Raw genomic sequence first — 23,423 nt, forward strand, 5'->3', positions numbered from 1 at the left:
TGAGTTAGGCCAGCTTGTCTTTTCCCTGTGGAGAGTGGAGAAGTGTAGTCAAGCTTGGAGGAGAAGGACCTGAGATGGTTAGCTGTTCCCTTCTAGAAAACTGTTGGGGGAATGCTTGATCAGTTGGACAAGGTTTCCCTCGATAGAAGGACTGCTTGGTCAGAGAAGCCCGGTCATTTCAGGTGTGCCTCTGGGTTTCTTTCTGTTCCCGGGGCATTGACATCCTGGTAGCCATCGAATTTTGTAACATTTTATCACTCAGAGGATCCTACATGTCTTGTAGTTAGATAGTTAGGGCAGGAAATGTCTCCTGTGTCCAAAGGAATGGAGACCCTGGCAATAGAAATGTAAGAAATGCACAGTTGCTCACAGATGCACAGTCGCTCACAGAGTGGAGGGACGCGGCAATGTTGTCATCCTTCTGCTAGGATCTCCTATGCAACTCAGAAAGTAAGCAGCACTAAGCCGTGAAACAAGTGCAGAAGGGACCGGTGCCTGGTTGGTGTCATGATCCTGACCTGCAACATAGAATCAGTTCAGTTCTGTTTTCAAAATACCAGTCCTGGGGAAATAGTTTTAATACCCTAATCATGTTCCCAGCTCTTGGCCAAGAAATGGGGGAGGGGCACTTCATTCCTGTCTTTAGCAAGCAGCTCTGGTGTGTTTGATCAGGCAGTGTCTCTGTCACCAGAAGTGAAATCCAGTGACTTCTTTGGATGACAGGGATCTGCAGAGGTGTGGGTGGGCATGGACAAAGAGCAGAAACCAAGGGCCCTGCTGAAGATACTGTGTTGCACATGGCTCAAGCCGGGGTGGTGCCATCTTGGCCGAAGTGTATTTGATCTTCAGATTTTCTCTGAAGCCCTCCGGGAAGTCACAGCAATCCCGGAAGCCTGCCCATAACTATGTTGTGGCTTAGGGAAAGGAGTGTCTGGTCCCTTCATACGTAAAGGAGAGGCTAGCATCTTCAAGAACTACACTCTTACTAATACCACACATCAGATGTCAGACACTGGGTGGAGATGGGAAAGGATGGATACCCAGCAAGCTCCTTACCATCCAGGTCCTATGCCTCATGAGTAGCTGTTAGTCACACGTGTCGCTGGAGTGTACTTCCCATTGTTATCTGTCCAGCGGTTTCCTCTTGCCTCTGAATTCTCCAGGACAGGGATCTGGTTCCTAAGCCTTATATCTCCCAATGTGGCACTCGGTGACTGTCTGGTAATCAATTATGTCACCACGCATTGAAGTCTGAAGTGAGTTTGCCTCCATCAGCACAAATAAGAGCAGTTAGGGTGTCCCTGGGGGAAGGTGTGTGTATTAGAAACTGTGAGTGTGTGGTTAAGACTGGAATAGCCCAGGGCTTCAGAAACGGAGTCGCAATGTCTCTCTGATTGCTGACTTCCGGCTTGTGTACCGTAGTCCCGGGGTCTCCAGTGGGAAGGTTGAGAAAGAAAATAAGCTCACCCTCTCGATTGCTTTATTAAATAATGCACAGATGACAATGCATGAAATATTCATGGGCAGAGAGCTCGCCCTCCTGCAGGGGAGAGGGGCCTCTCTGTATAATTGGTTTCTCTACACCGCGGTAGAGATAGCTTAGAAACACTGTTACCATTTGCCGGCACCACACCAAGCCCGGTCTATGCAAGGAAGATGAGCCCGAGAGCTTTTTGTTTTTCTAAACCCTTATCACTCCGCCGCCACTGCTGAAGTATCAAAGTGAATGGAAGGGCGGAGGGAAGGGTATAGGTATGCTCACATTAATCAGCTTACAGAATCAGGTACTTCTGTGGGGTGAAAATGGTGGCTGCTCTGAGCGTCTTTTTTAAGACCAGGTGGACTGTAGCTTATCTCTTTATCTTCCCGGAAGGCTTAGGAATCGGCGTGATTTGTGGCTATAGGTCAGGGTTGCTGGTGTTTCATCGCTAGGATTGTTGAATTCCCAGCAGAAAGTGACTTTACTGTGTCGGTGAGGTATGGAAACCTGTGAGCCAGATGCCGGTGGCTCAGGCCATTGGCTGGCTTGTTTTGAATGTTGTTGGTCCCATTAACAGAATTTAATCTGGGGGGGGGGGGGGAAGGCAAATTGTTCATGACTGTTTTACTCTGTCAGGAAGGCAGGACAAAAGCAACTGATCTGGTACTCCTAATAGCACTTTAAAGTTCCAGTAACCTTTACAATTGAAGGCACACAGATCGCCTATGTTTATGGGTAAGGCACCATGGGAGCCGCACCATCCTCTCAGATGTGAATGGGGATTCAAACTCTAGCGTTTGTGCCGTTGCTGTCAGGTGACTTTGGAGGTCAGGGAACACTAATTGAATGCCTACTGTGTGTCCCCATGAGGGCTTCCTCTCTTGTCTTCATTTCCCTTAGATGTTGTCATTGGTAGTATTTTTCTAACAAGTGCTTTGGGTCGAGAATAAGTTGAAGCTGCCTGGGTATAAATACAGCTAGCTCTTTAAAGACGATGAGCAGACAGCTCTTTATTCAGCCACCATTTTGTGGGACACCTGTTAGGAGCTGGATCCTGACCCTTTTCATTGACAGCTTGTTCACTGTTTCACGTAGGGGCTTCTAGAAATGGCTTTTGTGTTCAGCAAATATTGGCTGATATATGTCCAGATTTAGGCACAGTGTCAGTCTGTATAAGAATAAATAAGATCTATTAGGTTTCCCCGAGGAGCCACAACCAGGAAGAAAACTAGGCAAATATGGAAAAGCTCCATCCTTTCCAAAGTGGCTTACCCTGTCTGTGGAATGGTTTATAGACCCTTAGCTGTCATCAGACCTAAGACTTGATTCAGAAGTGGGTGTGTCTGTTCCAGGCCATAGTCAGGTAATATCTAGCCATGCTGAGGTTAGAACTCTTGTTTCTCCAAACCCACTCCTGGTACCAACTTCTGCCTTAGGGTTTTACTGTTATGAACAGAAACCGTGAGCAAGGCAACACTTACAAAGGACAACATTTAACTGGGACTGACTTACAGGTTCAGAGGTTCAGTCCATTATCATCAAGGCAGGAGCATGGCAGTGTCCAGACAGCCAAGAGGCTAGAGGAGCTGAGAGTTCTACCTCTTGTTCTGAAGGCTGCTAGCAGAATACTGGCTTCCAGGCATCTAGCAGTCTTAAAGTCCACGCCCACAGTGACATACTTCCTCTAACAAGGCCACACCTACTCCAACAAAGCCAAACCTACTCCAACAAGGCCACACCTCCAAATAGTGCCATCCCCTGAGCCAAGCATATTGAAACTACCACAAGCAGAATGGACTCACTTGTCCTAGCTTCCAGTTTTCCCTGCCTATGTCCACCTTCACATGGACTTCCAGGTTCCCAGTGAATGAGTATCAGGGCAAGATGGTCACTACTTGACTGTCTTGATGAGAACTGAAAAATTAATAAGGGGAAACTCAGTTTTGTAGAAGAGTGATGACTTAGATCAAATGTTCACATAGAAAGCACAGTTTATTTTGAACGTCGCTGGTCCCATTAACAGACTTTAATGCAGTGTGGAGGATTTACAAGCTGGAGGAGGGGCTGCAACAATATGTTTATCCTGGTGCTTGGCAGCATACCTGGGGACTTCATAGAACCTCCCAGCCTTTCAGCCTTCAACAGCCTATGATCATTTACATACCAAACAGCGTGGCCTTCACGTGTACACCTTTTTTTTCTGCTTGGTGCAGGATGTGTATGTCTTTCAATACATCACCCGCCAACCCCCTAATTTTTCTTAGATGTCACTTAGAACTGCGACATACTGTTTGGTGGGAGGAAGGTCATGCATTAGCACTGCGAGAAAAACAACTACGTTCAGGCTGTGTTTGGCATGCAGACTGGGCTGTGGCAGAAAAAAAAGCAGCCACCGTGCTGATAGGCCGAGCACTGAGGGACTTAATGCCACCCGGCCTGCTGACTAAGGCATGGCCCTCGGAGTCATTTTATGTGGTGGAACCTGACTCTGAGCTCCTGACGACTGAGGCAATGCTGTCAGCAGCACAGGGTTGTTATAGAGGTGTCGTGAGATGGGTCGTGACAGGGGCACAGCAAAGCACCCTGCATGTACCTTTCTGTGCCCAGAGTTGTTGGCTGATATCACGGCTGTTGTGGTTCCTGTTGCCTTGCCCGGTGCTACAGTAGTTCATCATTTAGCAAATTAGGGCCTGGACCATCCTCAAATACGCTCTGTAAAGGCTACCTCTGGATGCTTTGATATGACAGGGTCTTCTCGTGGTGCTGGAAGATAACTCAGGGTGCCAATCAAATCCTTGATGGCTGTTTGCGTATGCTGCTTCTCTATGGTGGTTATTCTCCACACGGTCACTCTGTCACCACACTAGACAGCAAGTCCCAGGATAGCAGAGGGGTTTCCTTCTGATCCATAGCCGTCTGACGAACTTGCGCTTGGCATATCCACGCCCGCTGTTTAATACCTCGGTCGGCTTCACATCGTGGGTGCAGCTCCTGCTCCAGCCTGAGCTGACGGCAGTGAAGGCCGATGGTCACTTTGGAGCTGCTCACTGGAATCGGTGTGATGGAGTGGGCAGGTAGAATACCAGGCTGGGGTGTGAGCCTTGGACAGATCAGCTTGGCACCTGATCTCTTCAACAGTTCAACCACAGGAGGAAACAGGAAAGACCCTTCCCGAGCTGGGTGGGATCATGAGTGTCTCTGGGTGTTCTTAAGGGGCATTCTGGTCTTGGTTCTCATCTCTCCAGCTCAGAACCATCCAGAACCATGTGTTATTACCCACCTTCCCCCCGATGTGTCTAACCCCAAGAAGTAGATTATTCTCGGGATCCCTAAACTTGGCGCCATTGACATTTGCCTGAAGAGCTCTCTACTACAGAGCCGTGCCCCGTTAGAGTTCACACCCTCCTTTGCCCCTTCTACCTAAATCCAGCAGCCTCACCCTCACTCCAACACATAGCAGCCATGATGATTCTCCAGGTCTCCAGATGTTACACGACATCATTGATGGAAGCGTAGCTCCTCCCATAATCTCCTTGCAGTTAACATGGCAGGAGGAAGGGAGATTTCCTTAGGTGTCCAGATGGGAACAATACACTGATCATAGGCTTCTTTTCCCTTAGGGACGGGGACTTAAAAAAAGAAAGAGGAAACAACTTTTTACCAGCTTGAAAGCAAAAACATAAAACTAACCCCCAATGTATTTTGCTGGGGACCTGAATTCTCACTGAGATAATCCTGCCTCCTGTACATCACCAGAGACAAGAAGTGGGGGTGACAGTTCTCAGCTCTCACTCAGAGTATGACAGCCATTGAATTTTATTCTTATATTAGAGAAATCGAGAGGCCGTGGGACTGAATAATTGATATAAAAAGATAGGTTTAAACAACTCTCCATCACGCCACGTCTTAGACGTAGGCAAACCTTGGCAGATGTGTTTCCATTGCTGTCAAGGGATCATAAACGAGGCATTTATTATGAATTTGTTGATCATATTTTGTATCAAGCAAACTAGGTAGCTGGCTGGCTTCTCTGGGAGAAGTAAAAAACACAAGACAGGAGCTTACAATCTGGTGAGTGACAGCCAAAACCTAGTAAACTCATGAATCAAAATGCCAATCGTGACTAGCACGGTAGATTGAAGCAATGCTGATTGAGTAACATAACACAGCAACTGTGTTCAGAGATCAAAGGAACAGAGATAGAAGGCTGGCACTACATTTAGGGCCAAGGCATCAGGTGGAGTCTTGTTCTAAATACTCTAATTTGGAGCCTGCAAAGCAACATGTATTTGACATTAATAGCTACATCTGGGGTATTTAATCTATTGGTTTAAATTATTCAAAGTAGAGGTGATTCTGAGTTAAGAGGTCTTTATTTTATTTATTTGTCTGTTTGTTTGTTTATTTATCTTCTTCACCTCCTCTCAAGGTTTATATGCTTTGAATTTTTACGTGTAGGCTTTAGGGCCACCAGAGCCTCTCTGCAGATGCTTGACCGGAACTGCCTTTCATGTGGCGGGACCCCCACTCGTTCATGGTTTAGAGCTTAGTGCTCAGGGCTGGGCTGAGACCCAGAGATTAGCAGGAAAGTCCACAGGAATGACCCACAGAGAAGATGCCCTTACTTCTGCTCTCGGATACCTAGCGACTGGGGCTCAGCCCAGGCGGCGGCAGCAGGAACGAGAGGTCCTTTGGTTGCCTCCCTGCTGTAGCATCATCTCTTGGATCTGGCAGTGAAGGCTGCCAAAGAGAGGCTTGGGGAAGAGAGCTGTGTGCAGCATGCAGCCCGTGAGGGGGGGAAGAACATACCCCCAGGTGGAGGATTACTCCAGCGATTACTCAAAATTTAACAAAATGCAGAGCAGAACACTTAGCCCGATAAAGCGAAAAATGAAGCTATTATGTTGTCTGCTGAACAATGAAGCACTGGGGCTCGGGGAACTGCTATAAAACCGAAGAGGACCAATCCTCCTGGAACCGCCTAGCCCACCCACCCTGGGGCTCCGCTGGGGGGAAGGTAGCACCGAAATGAGTGGCACACTCGTTTAGTTTGTGAAGAGAAGATAGTCCTTATGGGGTCTCTGTGTAGACACGAAGGGCCCTTTGGGACCAGACAGGGAATTAATGAACCGATGGGGGAAGGAGAGGAATGGAAGGGTGAAAGGGCCATAGTGGCAGCCACAGTGGGAAGGAAGCAAGGGAGAGAAAATGGAGGCCGCCTTGTGGGGCTATAGGAGGGCAAAGCCAGCACTGTCCAGACCTTTCAGTTCAAAGTCACACTGCAGCCCGAGGAGAACCCTGCTGTCTCTAACACTGTTCGAGACTTGCTTGGAATGCGCCTCGTAAGCCGGGGGTCCTGTGGGATCTGCACCCAGTGCAGGTGTCTCTGCATCCACTTGCGGTTGACTTCTTCCTTGGCCCCTAAAACTCGGCACACACTTGGGTGCCTTCTACATCTCTGTTATCTGCGTCATGGGGGTCAGGGCGAGCCCTGTCACAGAGGGTTCTTGGCAGGGTTCTAGGAAGACAAATACAATGGGTGCCCTTAGCTTTCCTGGGCTTGAATCGAGATCATCCTCTCTCCGCATCTAGAAGGGAAGCTGCATGAGGCAGATGCGGCGTGAACATCTGTGCTTAAGCAATGCTGAACTACTGGGTACCGCACTGCTTCAGAGTGAACCCAGTAAACCCGGGTCCCTTGCCGATGGCCCTGTTGGAATCAAGAGGATGGGTTGCCATGGGAACGGTGCTCCAGGACGACTGCAAACCCTGCAAGCTAAGCTGCACCAGGACTAGGAGAGGAGAGTCACACATTAGGCTGAAACCAGAGTTTTAGGGCAAAAGCCCAGACTTCTTCTGGCCAGCCCCAGCGGGCAAAGCTGTACTTATCCCAGCGTTCCAGATATGAGCAGTGGTCAAACAGCAGAGAGAAGAGACTTCATCAGTCTACACTAGGAAAGTACAAAGTACAAATAAGAAGTTCAGGTCTTGAGGTGTTTTATCCCTCCGCGTCTTGCTGTCCCTGGAATCCAACTGGAAAGCCCCTTTAGAAGTTCTAGAACAGGACAGCAAGATGCCGTCGATCGTCGTTGTGCCCGTTTCTAGACCTGCATCTCAAGTGATGGACCGACCCTTGGGCAGAGACAAGCACAGGACCTAAGGTTAAAGGAGCAAAGTGGAGACAGGTAGACCAGACTCCTGTGTTGCTTTTGGTTATTGTTGGACCCAAGGGAGGAGTTGGTGACTTTTGGCACAAGAAGTCTGAAGGAGTTGCTGTAAGGCACACTGAAGGGGTCCCTTCGTGGGTGTCTACCACTCGGTGGGTTTCTACCACAGGCCCTTTGCTTCTCAGTATGCAAAGGCGTGTGTGCTCTGGCTGCTGCCTAACAGCCCAGAAATATTGTCCAGAGGCTGCTTATTCGTGGTGCCTCTATTCTTATTCGTGGAGTTTCTACCCTATGCGGTAACGATGACGAGGTGAATCTTCGTCGTGCTCTATCCGTGCATGTGGCTGTCTGAAACAGTGACATCATGTGAGACATTGTCATTGCGCTCTTTAGGAACTAGTTACAAAACAAAACAATACAGTGGTATACACATCACCAATTGGCTTTCCCTATTCCAGCTTTGGACAGAGCTGCCAACCCGGGGAACCTTGTTAGGCCAGACCAGAGGGCCCAGGAGGCCCTGGCTTTGTGACGGGGACTTTGAATTAGCATCCTTGGGAGCTCTTGTTCTTGTTGATTGGACAGAGCCCACAGAGAGCCCAGACAGAGCTTTTGTTTGTCAGAGAAAGGAACACGCCAGGGAGATTTGTTGCCCATTTAAAAAACGATTGGGCATGAAACAGATACTGTTTGGATTACACGGCAACACAGACCGCTCATTAGCTTGTTCAGGATCACAAAAGGCCTGATGGCTGGGTTAGTCCCAGCCAGTGGGGGCTGGCGCCAGGAAAGTCTGTCAGACATTTGCACGTGGGAAGAAGTGTTTGGGGAAAGGCCTTTCTATTATTCCACCGTTTCTCTTCCCCTTTGTCTCTTTCTTCACGTTCCTTGAGTGCCAGGTATCAGTTTAGAAGTTGAACCCCACTGAACAGAGGCACAGATCCGACAATTCACATTTCTCCCACTGGACACCACACAGTGGGGAAGGTAGTGGATGATCAGGTTTCCAGTGTAGGGGACTCCAGGGTGGAGCCAGGCCTCTTCGAGGCAGACTCACTGGATATCAAGGTTCGCACTGATATGGTAGAACCTGTCTTGGATCTCCTGGAAAGCAGATATTAGAGGCAGGGTGATCCAGTTCACTGCTTTGGCCTAAATGTGACCTAGAAAGGAAAGCACCCAATCTGTGCTGCTTTGGGTGTGAAGGACGTTTCAGAGGCATGGTACGAGGAAAAGGGGAACTTGACACTCATTGAGGACTTGCTAAGGCCAGAGCCACCCAGCAACACAGGGCTCTTGACTGCTGACTGCTCTGCCAAGCCAACTGACTCTGACCTTACACTTCCTTCACGATGACCTTGCAATCTTGGATCTTGTAGACGGCCCAGATCTAGGGCACGGTCAGCATGCTGTTACCAATGCTTTCCTGCTAGGCATCTACCTGTTAACAAGCTGCCTGGAGCATCCCTGCCACAAGGATACACCTCCGAGAATGGGGCATCCTAAGAGAAGTCTTTATTGTCAGTGGTGGGGGAGAGGCAGAGCCACAGCTCCCCACTCTTACCTTAGGGACCACAATTCAGGCCAAACCAAGATACTCAGCTTCAAGGTACAGAAGAGTCTAAGATCTAAGCAGGGTGACAGAGATTGGGGATTTTGTTAAAGATGCTTTAGTGCAAAGAAAGGCACTGGAGAAAACAACAGGAGCATAGCTAAGGGTTGGGATGTGGACTTCCCCTAAGAGAGATTTGCAGAAAATCAAGCACACTCATGTGTGTGACCCTAAGGGAGAGTCCCAACGTCTTAGCTTTACCCTCAAGTTACAGCACAAAGTTTGCTAAGAAACTGCCTTCCCCTTTGTCACTTTGGGTAAGTCAGTCAGGCCTCCGAGGACGCCTTTGATGGAATTAGAAACTGAGGTACTGGCTGGTTTTTGTGTCAACTTGACACAAGCTGGAGTTAGCACAGAGAAAGGATCTTCCCCTGAGGAAATGCCTCCATGAGACCCAGCTGTAAGGCATTTTCTCAACTAGTGATCAAGGGTGGGAGGACCCAGCCCATTGTGGGTGGTGCCATCCCTGGGCTGGTGGTCCTGGGTTCTATAAGAAAGCAAGCTGAGCAAGCCAGGGGAAGCAAGCCAGTGAGTAACATCCCACCATGGCCTCTGCACCAGCTCCTGCTTCCTGACCTGCTTGAGTTCCAGTCCTGACTTCCTTTAGTGATGAACAGCAGTGTGGAAGTGTAAGCTGAATAAACCCTTTCCTCCCCAACTTGCTCCTTGGTCATGATGTTTGCGCGGGGATAGAAACCCTGAGTAGGACAACCGATATGATAAACCGGAAGCCACCGGCATGGCATAAGGAGTCCCACACGTGCTCTTTGGATGAGAACAGAGCCTCCAAACAGAGTTTAGGAGAGTTGCAGTTTACAGCAGAGAAAGAAGACATGAATTGTGTTGGACTCCCTGCACCTCCGGTGTCAAGAGCGTCTTCAGCTCCTTCAGGCTCAAGGGCTCATGTACCGGCTCTCCAAGAAGTTCCCGCCTTCCTCTTCTTTCAAGTTTATCAACATCTTCCCCTTGTCTCTTTCCAGGCGTCATTTCCCTTGGCCTCCTCCTTCCTCTCTTTCCTCTTTGACCATCCCTGCTGGCCTATGGTGGCCTTGGTCTCAGCCACCACTCAATGTGTACTTTTATAACAGTACTTGGCATATAACGTGGCTTCATAATCACAGGGCACACTAGGGATTGTAGCCTTCCTATGATGTCAACTGATGTCAATGAAGACGCTAGACTGGAGATGCTGGAGGCTCTCAAGGCTCTCGGGATCTATAGATACCAGGTCATCCAGCAAGTGATGCCATTACACGGTGATTTGAACCAGCATTAACCAAGAGCATCCTTTGAAACACTCACGTCAGGTCACCCAGAATTCGGAAATGGTCCAGGAGTGTGTTCCCAGGCCTCTCAAAGCAGACTAGAGGGTTAGAAAAGCCAAGGTCCCTGGGTGTAGCCACCACAGTGAGCCTCTTTGGTACTGCAGATGCCGTGGACAGGGTCAGGAATTAGTTGAAAGGCAAAGCAGTGTCCTCATTCTTAGAAGGCATTTACTACAGATCTATACAGGCTTCTGGACAGACTTGGAGTCGTATAACGGAGGGATCGTTTAGTTGAGTGATGTGGGGCCAGGTCTAGTTGTATTTCTTTGGTTCCCAGGTGTGATTTGTTTTTGTGTGTCTTCCATGCACAGGAAGACCCGACACATGCCTTATGTTCGTATGTGCGTCTCTCCTAGAGTGGTGTGAGGGACACAGCAAGGAGCACAGGGGCACACTGGCAGAGCTGCAGGCAGGACACAGCGGGCTGGGCATTGTGGGTTGCCCTGGTGCTGTCTGTATACTGATGTTAATTCCTCTTCCCCAATAGGGGCTGCCCCAAGCAGGAGTGGATCAGGTGATTTCCTGTGAACCTTTTCCCCATTCTAACTGGTTAGATAAAGGCTGGAGCCTGTGATTGGGCAGAGGAAGGGAAAGGAGACAGAGACAGGAGAGGGGGAAGGAAGGAAGATGGAGTAGAACCACGTGGCCTGGGGAGGCTGCCAGCAGCAAGGGATCTCCTAGCTGGGGGAGTGGAGTAGTGAGAGGTAGAGCTGCCCAATGTAGGCATGCAGCTTATAAATATAATAACTGAGTGTGTGGTTGTGCATGGGCTTATTGGGGTTGGAGATTTACCGCAATGGCTGTGGGCAGCTTTGGAGCATGAACCACTAGCCTTACTGTGGTGAGGCATGTTAGCAATGATCGAGCGGTGTACGGCCCTGGAAACAGTGGAAGGAGCAAGAAGAAAACGTAAGACTGAAGTGAGACAGCACTTGTCAAACCCTGCCGTGGGACCGGCAGCCATTCTCTCTGCTCGAGATATTTTCCAAGCCCTTCAGATGCTGCCCCCAAGAAACCCTGGCTCCACTCAGCACTAACTTTGTGATGACTGCTTCAACATCCTCGGTTCTGGGATGAAATTTAATGACCTTGGGAACCTTCCCGAAGAAGGAGAAATGAATCTGCCCTAATTGGGGAAAGAAAGAGCTTAGAAATGAATAGTCTCTGATTACCCATTTATAAATCCATGGCCGAGAGTATCCGGAAAATTAACACTGGGAGGGACAAGAGCAATAACAGCTTCAATTAGAATATTAAGTGTGATACCTAGGGAACCGCAAATGCTTGTGTGTACCTCACCTAGTTTTTGGCACGTAGGAAAAAAATCAGCCCCCAAATGCTTTAAACTATACCATCCGCTTTTTGAAAAGCCAGCCTTGGGTTCTTTCATTGGTGGAACTGAGGTCTCTAGAAGGAGGTGGCCCGGATGCTTGCTAGAAGGACATGGGATACATTCTTGGTGAAGTGCCTTGAATGGGACCCGCTTTACAGTCCAGACAGAATGGACGTTTCGCTACCCAGTGTTCTCTGGATGCTCTTTCCCTCTCTGGCAATTTTCCACCGTGCGTGACAGGCTCTGGAGAGCTTTCTTCTTTTCTCCAGGACCCTTTAAATCTGTAAACACTTTCAGCACTTTTCAAACTTTTCTCCCAGTCTCTCAGGTCCAGTAAGAGCAAACACCTACTCTGAGCCTCAGTGCTGAGAAGACACTGTCTGTCTACCCTTGGAGCCTCCTCTCTGCCAGTCTATGTGAATTTTGGGTCGATCACACAGCAGACCAGTGATGGCCGTGATGAAACAAGGCTTACACTGGATTGTAGAAACAAGAAAAGGAGGGCGGGACAGGCTGTCCTAGGCACATAATGCATGCCACTCTTGGTTCTCTATCTCTTCATCTGGTTTTGACCCTTCCTCGGGAAGGCAAATGGGTTCCAAGAGCCTCCATAGAGCTCCGCCCTGATGATCTGCTCATAGGATGTCACATCATCCGAGGAGCTCTGGTTGGTCTTTTGGAGCAAGCACCCTTCACTCCATTCTGAGGCAGGCTTACCCTAGATCTTACTGGTCATTGCAATGTATTCCCATCTCCCACCAGCTCTGCAGAAACAGGATAGACACATCTGGGTGTAGGCAGTGAGTGGGTCTGACTGAAGACCTGAGATGTGAACCTTCTACACCAGTTCACATTGCTGTTTTTCGCCTACTTGAGTGCCCCCAACCTATCCCACTTATAACCAACCGCCTCAGCCTCTGCCCTTTGTCTGCTTGTATTAACAGCGTTTACCGAACTCTGTTTTCCTTCACCAGGTTCTTTTGCTTGCACTTGAATGTAAGCTCCGAGGATACCTCAGCCCTCCAACCCCCTTTCTCCCCAGCACAAATGTTTCAAGGTTCACAGAATGTCCCTCGAGCATAATAAAACATTACACACACGGCTGTGGGGGTGTGGTGGTGTAGTTTTCTGGATGTGGCTTTGGTTGTACGATCCTGGAACACAGAACTTAGGAAAGTGATTCTTTTTCTTTTTCTTTTTTTTCTTTTTTTTTTCTTTTCTTTTTTTCAGAGCTGGGGACCGAACCCAGGGCCTTGAGCTTGCTAGGCAAGTGCTCTACCACTGAGCTAAATCCCCAACCCCAGGAAAGTGATTCTTGGTCTTCACTTCTAGCCTCTTTGGGGAGGAGGCTAGGAGAACATTCTGGTTCCTGATGTGGTTCTCTGGACCTTGGGAGAAAGCTGAGAGGAGCTGGTGGGAACAAGGGTGGCAGCTGACCATCTGTGTCAGGCGCCTTCCCTGGATTCTCCCCTCAAACCTCAGACCTCAGGCCCCACAGGGTAGGTAGCATGCCCCCACCCCTTTAACCTCTCTGCTGCAAACCCTGCAGCCCATCACTTCTTGGTGCACAGAAAGGGTGGAGGTGGATTCTCAACGTGGTCAATAGCCACGCCACTGATCACAGTGGGGAAATCAGCTTCGGGAGAATTCGTTCTGTGTCTGACTTTGTTCTGGGGAAGGCTCTGTGGTTTATGGGGGTTTTAGCAGTGTGGAAATGGTGCACAGATACGGATATAGCCTTTCTGCGCGACGGCGATCTTTTATCTTTTAGGCGAGCCACTTTCTTCCCCCTGTAAATATTTGACTTTTCCTGTCTTGTTATGAACTCTGATCCTCCTAGGTTATGAATTGGTTCTTTTGTATTTTAAATAATCCTCTCTCTTCTGCTCATTCTCGTCTTATGAATAATTTATGTCAATTAGAGTGAAAAGGGGCCCTAGTCCTTTTTACTACTAAAACATTTTGATTAAATTCTGGCCGTCCTGAGGGATGGGAGGCTGTGACATCTCTGTGGACAAATCCTGTCCTCCTCTTTGAGGTCTAGCCTTTCTCGGGTCCTCTTGTTCATCCTGCCATTTTTTTTTTTTAAGATTTATTTATTTATTTAATGTATATGAGTACACTGTGGCTGTCTTCAGACACACCAGAAGAGGGCATCAGATCCCATTACAGATGGTTGTGAGCCACCATGTAGGTGTAGGATTTGAACTCAGGACCTCTGGAAGAACAGTCAGTGCTCTTAACCACTGAGCCATCGCTCCAGCCCAATTCTGGGCCATCTTTATTGCTGCCAGGCTTGGTGGACCCCTCCCTCTGTGCCATGGGTTAAATGTGTCAGAAGAGCCTCAGGAGAGGTATGTAAACGAGACTCCCCCAGTTAATTCTTTGGACAGTTCTTTTGAAAGAACCCTTGACTTTAATATATAGCTCGAATACTACATCTATCTATCTATCTATCTATCTATCTATCAAACCAGAAACACAAGCTTATTCAAACACCCCAAAACTTGGCTTGTTTTTGCTTGCCTGCTTGCTTGTCAAGAAAGTTCTCAAGTAGCCCCGGTGGGCCTTGAACTCACTGTGTAGCCAAGGGTGACCTCAACTCCTGGTCCTTCTGAGTGCTGACATCATAGACGGCTGGTACCACACTCAGCATAGAGTGTGTGGCTGCTTGGTGCTGTGTTCCCCACCTTGATCCCCATAGTGGAGTGTGGCATTAGTGTTCTGGTGGCTCTGGGCCTCCCCTGTAGTATGACACTTGTCAGAACTAAAGCCCAGCCTCACTGACTGCATGACCACAAATAGGTCAGTTGGTGTCTGTGTCTGTTACCAGCTGATCAGTCAAGAGTACACTGATGTCTGCCCGGGCTTCCGCATGGTGGAGATAGAATGTGTGACTGTTAACATCACCAGTTCCCTGACCAGTGAGACCTTATCATAATAAGATTAAGATATTCCTCCTTCCCTTTCTCCCCACTGAGGCCCAACCCCGTGCTGCCCTATTCTGTGTGGCGCCCTTTGCCCCATGTGACTCTTTCCAAGGGAAATCAGTTTCTTGTTGGAATCACCAAGTTAAGGCGCTCCCTCCCTCCTTATGGAGCTCGTAGGAAGTGGGAGGATGTGGTGAGAGCCTTGGAGTGGAGAACAGCTGGCCAGGTTGCTACAGCTCTGTGCCCGCTGACACACATTTTCCACAGCCGATCAAGCACAGGTCTCACGATGCTTGGCCTTCTAATGGTTAGGGTGTATAACTGACCATCTTGGCCTTAGCGGTGGTTGCTCATAATGTCTTGTCTGTGTGTGAGCCAAGGGCCCGTTCTCTTCCTGATGGATGCCATTAATTCCAGCCAGTCATGGGTAGTCCTCAGCTTCTTCATCACTGAGGCAAATGGCAAAACCTCTCAGGACCGGACAGGAACCTGTTCTGGCCTTCAATCATAAGCCTAACTTTTATTGTCTCCTTGTTACAAAAGATTCTCTAGGAGGCAGAAGGGACTAGATCCCCTGACAGTGGTCCTAGAGCCAGTTTCTGCAGGCACCAGCCGTGTTAATCTGCCTTCTGGGGGGCATCTGAATTTTTACCTGAGTGTTCCAGAGGTACCACAGGGTATAAAGCAACCAACCCGGAGAAGCTGGGTGAGGCAAGGCTTCAGGAGAAGTGGGAATGGAAAGGAGAAGGTACCTCTTTAGAAAAAAAAAGACAAATCTGGATTTCAGTCTTGGCTTGACCAGGCTATTCTGGTACCGAGAAGCTATTTTCCCCCGTCAGCTAATCTTTACTCTCGAATTACATTTTTACCTAATTTCTCACAAATGTCTACCTATGCTAGTATGTACAAATGTATATGTCTTTAGCACAGCTGCACGCTACGACACAGATGGTTTGTAGTTAGTTCCGCCATTTACCTGGAGGTGGTGTCAAGGGCCAAATGGTACCTCATCCCTTCCAAACCAGCAAGCTGGAGTCTCCACACGCACCGCGGCCATGTTTGGAAACAAGGGTTCTCGGAAGCGATCAGAATTAAATTAGATATACCCTTTCTAAGCATTACAGGGTGGGGTGCTAACTCCAGAGTCGGTGTCCCTCCACATCAGAACATAGGAGGGGACCTACTGTGTGTCTCTCCAAGGGCATGCAACCAAAAGAAGGCCACATGGGGACAGAGCAATCCCAGGCTAGGGAGAGGCTTCCACAGAATCCCGCCATGCTGAGGAGCAACAAGGTTCCATTCTCTAGAGCTGTGAGGAAATAAACGAACCGCAGTATGTGCTGTGTGCGGTCTGTGCTTTTCTGTTCTAGCCGCCTGTTCTAGTCTGGTTCCTGTTGCTATGGCAAGCACCACGACCGAAAGCAACTGCTTTCTCCCAGGCTTATGGTCAAGGTTCTACACAGCTCAGGCCCCTCTGCCTAGCGATGGAACCACGTGTACCAGAGGCCTGGATCCTCCTACAGCAATTAGCAATCAAGAAAACAGCCTCCCAGGCATGCTCCCAGCACCCCCTGATGGAGGCAACTGTTTAATTTTGGTTTCCTCTTCCCAGCTGAGCCAAGCCCGGCAACCTAGATTAGCCATGACGCGGCATAGACAACTATCGCAGATGAACATTCCAATTGTTTAGTTTTCCCTTGTGATAAACCACTGGGACGTCATGTTCTCCTTTTGTCTAATTTTGACTCGTCGGATCGTAAGCTACTAATTCCCCCCCTCTTTTAAATGAAAATGTCTTCTAGTGTTAATTTTATGCACATCATAAAGTCAAGAGTAATAAACGCCTTAAACCATGCAAGTGTTTTCCCACGACGGTCCCTGCATTCACGCCTTCAGTGATGAGGAAGGTGTTTTTCACTTTCATGCAGAGAACCGGGACTCTTCAGACCCTGGTTTTAGGGGAAAGGAGAAGAACAGAGCTGTCTTTGATTAGCTGTTGTCTTTTTGTCCTCTGCCTCTGTGTCATTATCTGTCCTACACCATCCTCTGTGGCCATTCTCCAGTCCTCGGACACACAGGGTTAGTCTTCTGTGTCTCAGAAATTAACTCTGTGTGCTACCTAACCACGTGGCTGATAAGTCTCTTTGTTCGGCCTCAAAGAACTTGGGAAGCCCTTGAATGTGAAGGCTGAGAGTAATGAAGGAGACTTTTCAAGCTGCCGTCCTTCCAGCTTCCAGCAAGATCCAATGAGTGCAATTTGTATTCCGTGAGGTTCTGTCGTCAGCTAGTAAACAGGCGCCTTGGAGAATGGGGAGGCGAGATGTGCACGCGGGTTACCATGGGGACAGACAAGCTATAATAAATGTCCAGGATCCTAGCTTGAGGAGGTTTTCACAGTTTGGAGTAATTTCTTTGTCAGTCATCTCTGAAGTCACTCTTAATGAATCCTTGGGCATGGCTGCTCTTCAGATGGCTACTGTCTGAGGGCATCCCGGGCAGAGGCCACTCCTAGAGGCAGGAATGAGAGGTTGGACCATCATTAATTTGTACATGTTTTGTAAATTGAGTGACCCGTGCATGAGAGAACTTCTGGGATCCCCACAGCGGGCCACAGTGCACCCAACTTTTAGATCCGTTGTTGGCTTCCTGAACTCAGAGGGTAGTAGCGTTTGCTCCCCAGAATCCTGTGCGGCTTGATGACCAGAGAGAGAGAGCATCAGGCAGTTAGTCCAGGGAAGGCAGAAAGGATGTTTCTGAGAGTCTTCAACACTCCTCTGTCTTAATGGAGAGGTAGTTCTTGCTTGTGTGAAATCTGAGGCTCCCTCTTCCAGCTCTGGGATACTTAGAAATGAAAGAGCTTCTCAAGCGTCACTAGGACCTACCATGTGGAACTTGGAGGCTGTGGCTCCCCCACAGCTGTCAGGGCCCTCCATGACTGTGTCTACTTGCCCTCTCTGGGGGGACGTGGGGTACTTGCCACTCCTAACAGCCTGTTGCAAGCCTGATGTCGCACGAGTTCCTGAGTGGGCCAGTCCCCTAGTGTCCCTGGAAAGAGACTCTCTCTCTTCTCTTCTGCCACATTACTGCCTAACTCAAATCCACTTTTCCACCTGTGCCCGTCTCTCCAGGGAGCTCACTAGCCCTCTGCAAGGTCAGATTCCCACATCTGTGTCTTCTATTGAGCTGTGAGCTCCCAGGAGGAAATGCTGGCCTCTGGCCTGCCCAGAGATGCTTCTCTTGGAGTAAAACTCTGCTAATGTTGGCCGAGTAAACTCAGACAGGCAAGTGTGCTTGCCCAGGTGACTGGGGGATCTTTTGTGTCAAATTTCAGAATAAAACCCCTCTCTCCTCTCAGAGGCCAGGAAGTAGCCTCTGGCTTTGCTCTCACGGGTGTTTTGACCCTGACCCTTTGTCAGTTAAGCCAGTAGAATATGCCCAAGGATGGTGAAGAGGTTTGATCCTGGATTTCAAAAATCGATGTAGCTAATTAAAAAATAAACTCATTGAACTCAAAAACAAGTTCAGAAACAATTACGATAATTAAAATATCACCACCTTAATTGAGACCACGCAATGAGCTTAAAAAATAAAATTAATTAAAAAGAAAAAACCCACACGAAGCTTGTAATTAACTGGCTTCTGAATTCAGTGTGCTAGAGCTCAACAAATCTCTCTATAAATTAGTTCATTCCTTTGTTTTCTTCCCTTGAAGAAAGAGTTGTGGACGTTATTTTGGAAAATTAATTAGGTGTGTGTCTTATGCCAGTTGACTCTGTGCTGGTTTCTCCTGGAAGGTGAACTGGATGACATGACCTTCCCAGGACCTGTTGTGTCCCCGCTGGCTACACGGTCTGTTCAGCTCTCCACGAGTCGTGCAGGTGTGGTGACACAAATCGTAGCAGCCACACTAAACGTAGTCGTTTCCAGAGGATTGCTGTATTTTGTTACCAAGCATGTGCTTGGAGAGTCTCACCAAGAAATCCTCAGTACCTGACACCAAAAGTTCAAATCTGTGTGGGGCTGTGACTGACACCTGGTCATCCCCACCACACACACACGCGCGCGCGCACACACACACGCTCGCGCGCACACACACACACACACCCTGGCGGCAGGGTTTCTCTTTTTAAAAATGTTAGTTTTAACCATCATTATTTTCTGAAAAGACACATTTCTTTCTCTTCTCTGTGTGCAGGTGCTTTGCAGACACATGCGTGTCTATGCAGCATGTGTGTGCAGTGGCCATGGAGACAGAAGCGTTACAGGTGGTTGTGAGCTGCAATGTGGGTGCTGGAAATCAAACCTGGGTTCTCTGGGAGAGTAGCCAATGCTCCTAACTGCTGAGCCGTCTGTCCAGCCCTGATGATTATGTTTGAGGATGTCATACAGAAATGTGCTAGGAATGCATTCGGTACACCCCCTTTTCCCTGTTCCATCTGCTCCCGCGTTCCACCATTCCCCCATGTCAAACACACACACACACATACACACACACACGAATACATATTCACACACATGCATGCTCACAAGCGCACATACCCACACACAAACATGTATGCACACACATGTATGTACCCACATGTATGCACACACATGCACACACATGCACACACACTTGCATACATGCACACAAGTGCATATACATACCCACACACACATATATGCACACACATGTATGCACACACGTATGCACACACACTTGCACACACATGCACACAAGTGTACATACGTACCCACACACACACATGTATGCACATACACATTCACACAGATCATCTTTATGCCCATGGGTATGCACAGCCTCACATCTCATCAAAGAACTTTCTTCCCTTGGAAAAACCTCTCCAACTGGTCAAAATGCAGAGAATAAAGACCTTGGGGTACCCAGTCCAACATGGGGGATCTATAACACAAGCCCTGCACCTAAGTTCAGGGAACATTGAGGAAGTGGGGGTGGAAAGATGGTCAGAGCTGGGGGTCTGAGGCAACCGCTGTGAGATGGAGTGAACTCTCAACAATATGGCTGCCTGTCCAAGATGTGCAAAGACCACGTCAGTCAACGGGCCAACATGGATGGAAGAAAGCTTCCCAAGGCTCTACCCCTAGATGAAACCCACTTCTAGGTTATCCTATCAAGTCATTCCCTTTGTAAAGAGGAGCCAGGTCAGCCCCATGCTGTGTCAGTGCTGGAAGCCTTGTGGCTGCTCCTCGGAGCATGGTAGACCGGGGCTCCCCACCCTCTCAGCTGCCTTTAAGCCAAGCATTGCTGACTTCCAAAGCAGAGTGTATGCAGGCGGCGAAACAGGCTGACGGCTTGATTCACGTCTGTTGTGTAGCGCTGTGGGGTTCATTTGCTCTAAACAATTCATAGATGTGTTGGAAGCACTCAGACCCTCACAATTACTGTGTGGCAGGTTTGATTCCTCTGGGTATACCCTTCCATAGGTGTGTGCAGTCAAGGAATGGGTGGGTGGGTGGGTAGGCGAGTGGTTGATTGGTTGGTTTGTTTGTGTGGTGCTGAGGATTGAACCTAGGACCTCATGAATGCTAGGCAAGGGCTCTACCCCAATCCCCCTTTTCCCTTTGTATTTAGAAACAGCATTGTGCTTAGTTGCCTGGGCAGGCCTTGAACTTAAGATTCTCTCAAGTAGTTGAGTTACCGGCTTGAACCAACAGGACTGGTTGGACTGACATTTTTAAAGTATCAGTGTTTGCAGTGGATGCTCTGTTTATTAAGAACATCTGGCTTCTCAGACAGGAAGGATCATCTATCATGGTTATCCTAACGGTAGGATGACAGATTGTGAGAATACAGAGTGCCTTGAATGAACGTGGACCAAATGTCTGCTGGGAGACAGGGGATGGTCATTGCCATGTCCAGAGTAAACAAGCCTGGGATTCTCTCTTCCATCGCTTGTGTCCTGTTGGCGATGACCGCATCTGTAGTTCCTCTTCTCTCCTCTAGGTTTCCCCATCTGCAGGATCCCCTCAGTTGGTGCTCTCCGTATTGCTTCCATTTCCATTTTCAGGTCTTGAACAGTTTTGACTCTGCCTGTTTGACTATATTCACCTGCATTTCTTGAAGGGATTGATTCGTTTCCTCTCTAAAGGCCTCTATTGTCTTCATAAGATTGGATTTAAGATCATTTTTCTAGTGCTTTGGCTGAGTTAGAATATCTAGACCTTTCTGTAGTAGGAGAGCTGGGCTCTGGTGTTGCCACGCTGCCTTGGCTTTGGTTGATTGATTTCTTACGATGGCCTTTAGCCGTCTGGTTGTGCCTGGTGCTTACAGGACTCCAGGAATGCGGGCGGAGCTGTGGGCCAGGAAATGGGATGACTCAGCTCATTGCTCCGGGCCTGCATGGTGTGGGGTCAGGGCTCTTTTACTTCTTATTTTCCCAGAAGGCATCAGGAAAATGGTGAGATCTGGGCTGTAGACTTGGATGAGGTTTGGCCTCGAAGTCAGCTTTCTAGAGGACAGAAGTTCCTGGGTGACTCTTAGACTGTGGCACGTAACAGGACGTAGTGTGGGTTTACAGACCAATATGTAAATTCCCACTGTACCTCTCTCCTGCTATTTATCTTTAAGGCTAATTTCATGTGATGTGCATTTCGGCCAAGGCCCCATCTTTGGATGCTATGAGGGCTAAATGAGCAGACTGGGAAGAGGGACCCTCAGTTGAGAGATCACCTCCGTCAGGGTGACTTGTGGGTCTGACTGGGCAGCATTTTCTTGACCTCCTGTCCATGAAGGATAGAAGGACAGACGGTCCTACCTTGTATAATAAAGGTAGTTGAAGCGAGCCAGTAAGTGGCGCTTCTCCTTGGTTCTTGTCTCTGTCCCAGCTTCAGTTCCTGCCTCAACTTCCCTCCGTGGTAGACCACGATTGGGGAAATTTAAGCGGAAATGAACTCCTTCCTCCCTAAGTTGTTTTTAGTTGTATTTATTACAGCAACAGAACGCAAACTAGGGTAATAAGCTAATCCAATTTGAGGGCTTAGTTCGCTGCCTGCCTGTCAGACACACTCGACTGAGGGCCAGCCATCGTTCTTGTAATTAGGAAACCTTGTTACCCGCTTCGAGGACAAAATGCAAACCTCCAAGCCCAACTACTACAACGCACACGCTTCCCATCCTAGATCTGTCATAAGCACGCCTTCGTGTATTAGCCAATGGCAGCCACCAAGCCATACAAGAGGGGAAAGTATATTCAGGTCAGAAAGCAGCCGAACAGAACTCAGTCCCAGAAGCCCGTGAGCCGAGATCTGTGCCCTTCTCTCTTGCACAGCTCATTTGCTCTCCTTGTGACCGTGGCATTGTTCAGCCCACCTGAGCAGCATACACATTAAGTGTTCATAAGAAGTCACCCGCAGAAGCAAAAAGAGTTCAAGTTCTACCCTAAGGCCTGTCGCCCACATCACAGAGTGTTGTGGGTTTCAACCCCCCCTCCCCCCAAGGAGGCCAGCCTGAGATTCTCCATCTCTGAAAGCCACTGAAGCAGAAATTCCAAGTCTCAGAGGCATTGGCATTTACTGGTGGAAATCTAACTGGTGGAAACGCCTTAACTGGCCACTGTGGTGGGGTTGCTGGTGGTCTAGCTGTCTTAGTTAGGGTTTTACTGCAGTGAGCAGATACCATGACCAAAGCAACTCTTATAAGGACAACATTTAATTGGGGCTGGCTTACAGGTTCAGAGACTCAGTCTGTTATCATCAAGGCAGGAACATGGCGGCATCCAGGCAGGCCTGGCACAAGAGGAGCTTTCTCTGCTGCTTGCCTCCCAGAGGCCCTTCTCAGCTTAAGAGCTAGGAGCAAGCCTTGTTCCCTGGACTCAGACCAGCCTCTCTTACAGAAGCCTTTTTCTCTGTTAAGCTCCAGGCACCAGAGTATCCCGTGGGAAGTAGACTCTGCCAGGGGATTCCACTGGGATGGGAATCAGGGCCTTGTTGCCGTCAAGACTGACTAAAGGGTAGACCCTCGTCGTTCACAGCTGCTACCCCTGCCATGGGGCAGAGCTGCTCCTGGGTATTCAGCAGGAATGTACTGCAATGTTGTGCATTCAGGACCCTTGAGAAATTAGCCGCAAACTAAAGAAAGTAGTGTGTGTTTTCCAAGGCCTGGGGTGGAGCGGGTGGTGGGCGGTGGTGGGGATTATGACTATGTGATCGCTGGGACCTCACTGGTGGGGGTAGACAGCGAAGCAGTTCCTGCTTGGAATGTCAATCTGTTTAACCAAATGTTTGTGTGGGGATGGTGTTGGGGGGTGGGCACTCCTCCCCTGGCTGGGTGAACAGTTATGAAAGATTTACTGCCTAATAGACTTTCAGCCTGGAAGCTGAGAGATGGCATAGTCGCCTTTGTTTTGCAGAGAATTCCCTGGGGCCTCCTCTGTGCAGTGCTGGTGGCATCTACAGCGGCATGCAGATTAGCCTGGGGGCTACTGCTCAGGCTTACTCTAGAAAATGCCTCTGTGTGTGACCTTGTGCCTCTGGGAATCCTTTCTGGCATTGTGTGTTCGAGCCGGCTTTCCCCCTCTCTTCGTTATTCACATCCACAAACCCAGGGAACAAACCGA

The 23,423-nt window shown here is 48.8% G+C and overlaps 1 protein-coding gene across 2 annotated transcripts in view; it reads left to right on the plus strand.

The window, feature by feature from the left end:
* Spock1 (sparc/osteonectin, cwcv and kazal like domains proteoglycan 1) overlaps positions 1-23,423 on the plus strand; it is a 480,034-nt gene that overhangs the window by 299,251 nt on the left and 157,360 nt on the right.

Source organism: Rattus norvegicus, chromosome 17, assembly GCF_021556685.1.
Source record: "Rattus norvegicus strain SHRSP/BbbUtx chromosome 17, alternate assembly SHRSP_T2T, whole genome shotgun sequence".
In the NCBI taxonomy this organism is placed as follows: Eukaryota; Metazoa; Chordata; class Mammalia; order Rodentia; family Muridae; genus Rattus; species Rattus norvegicus.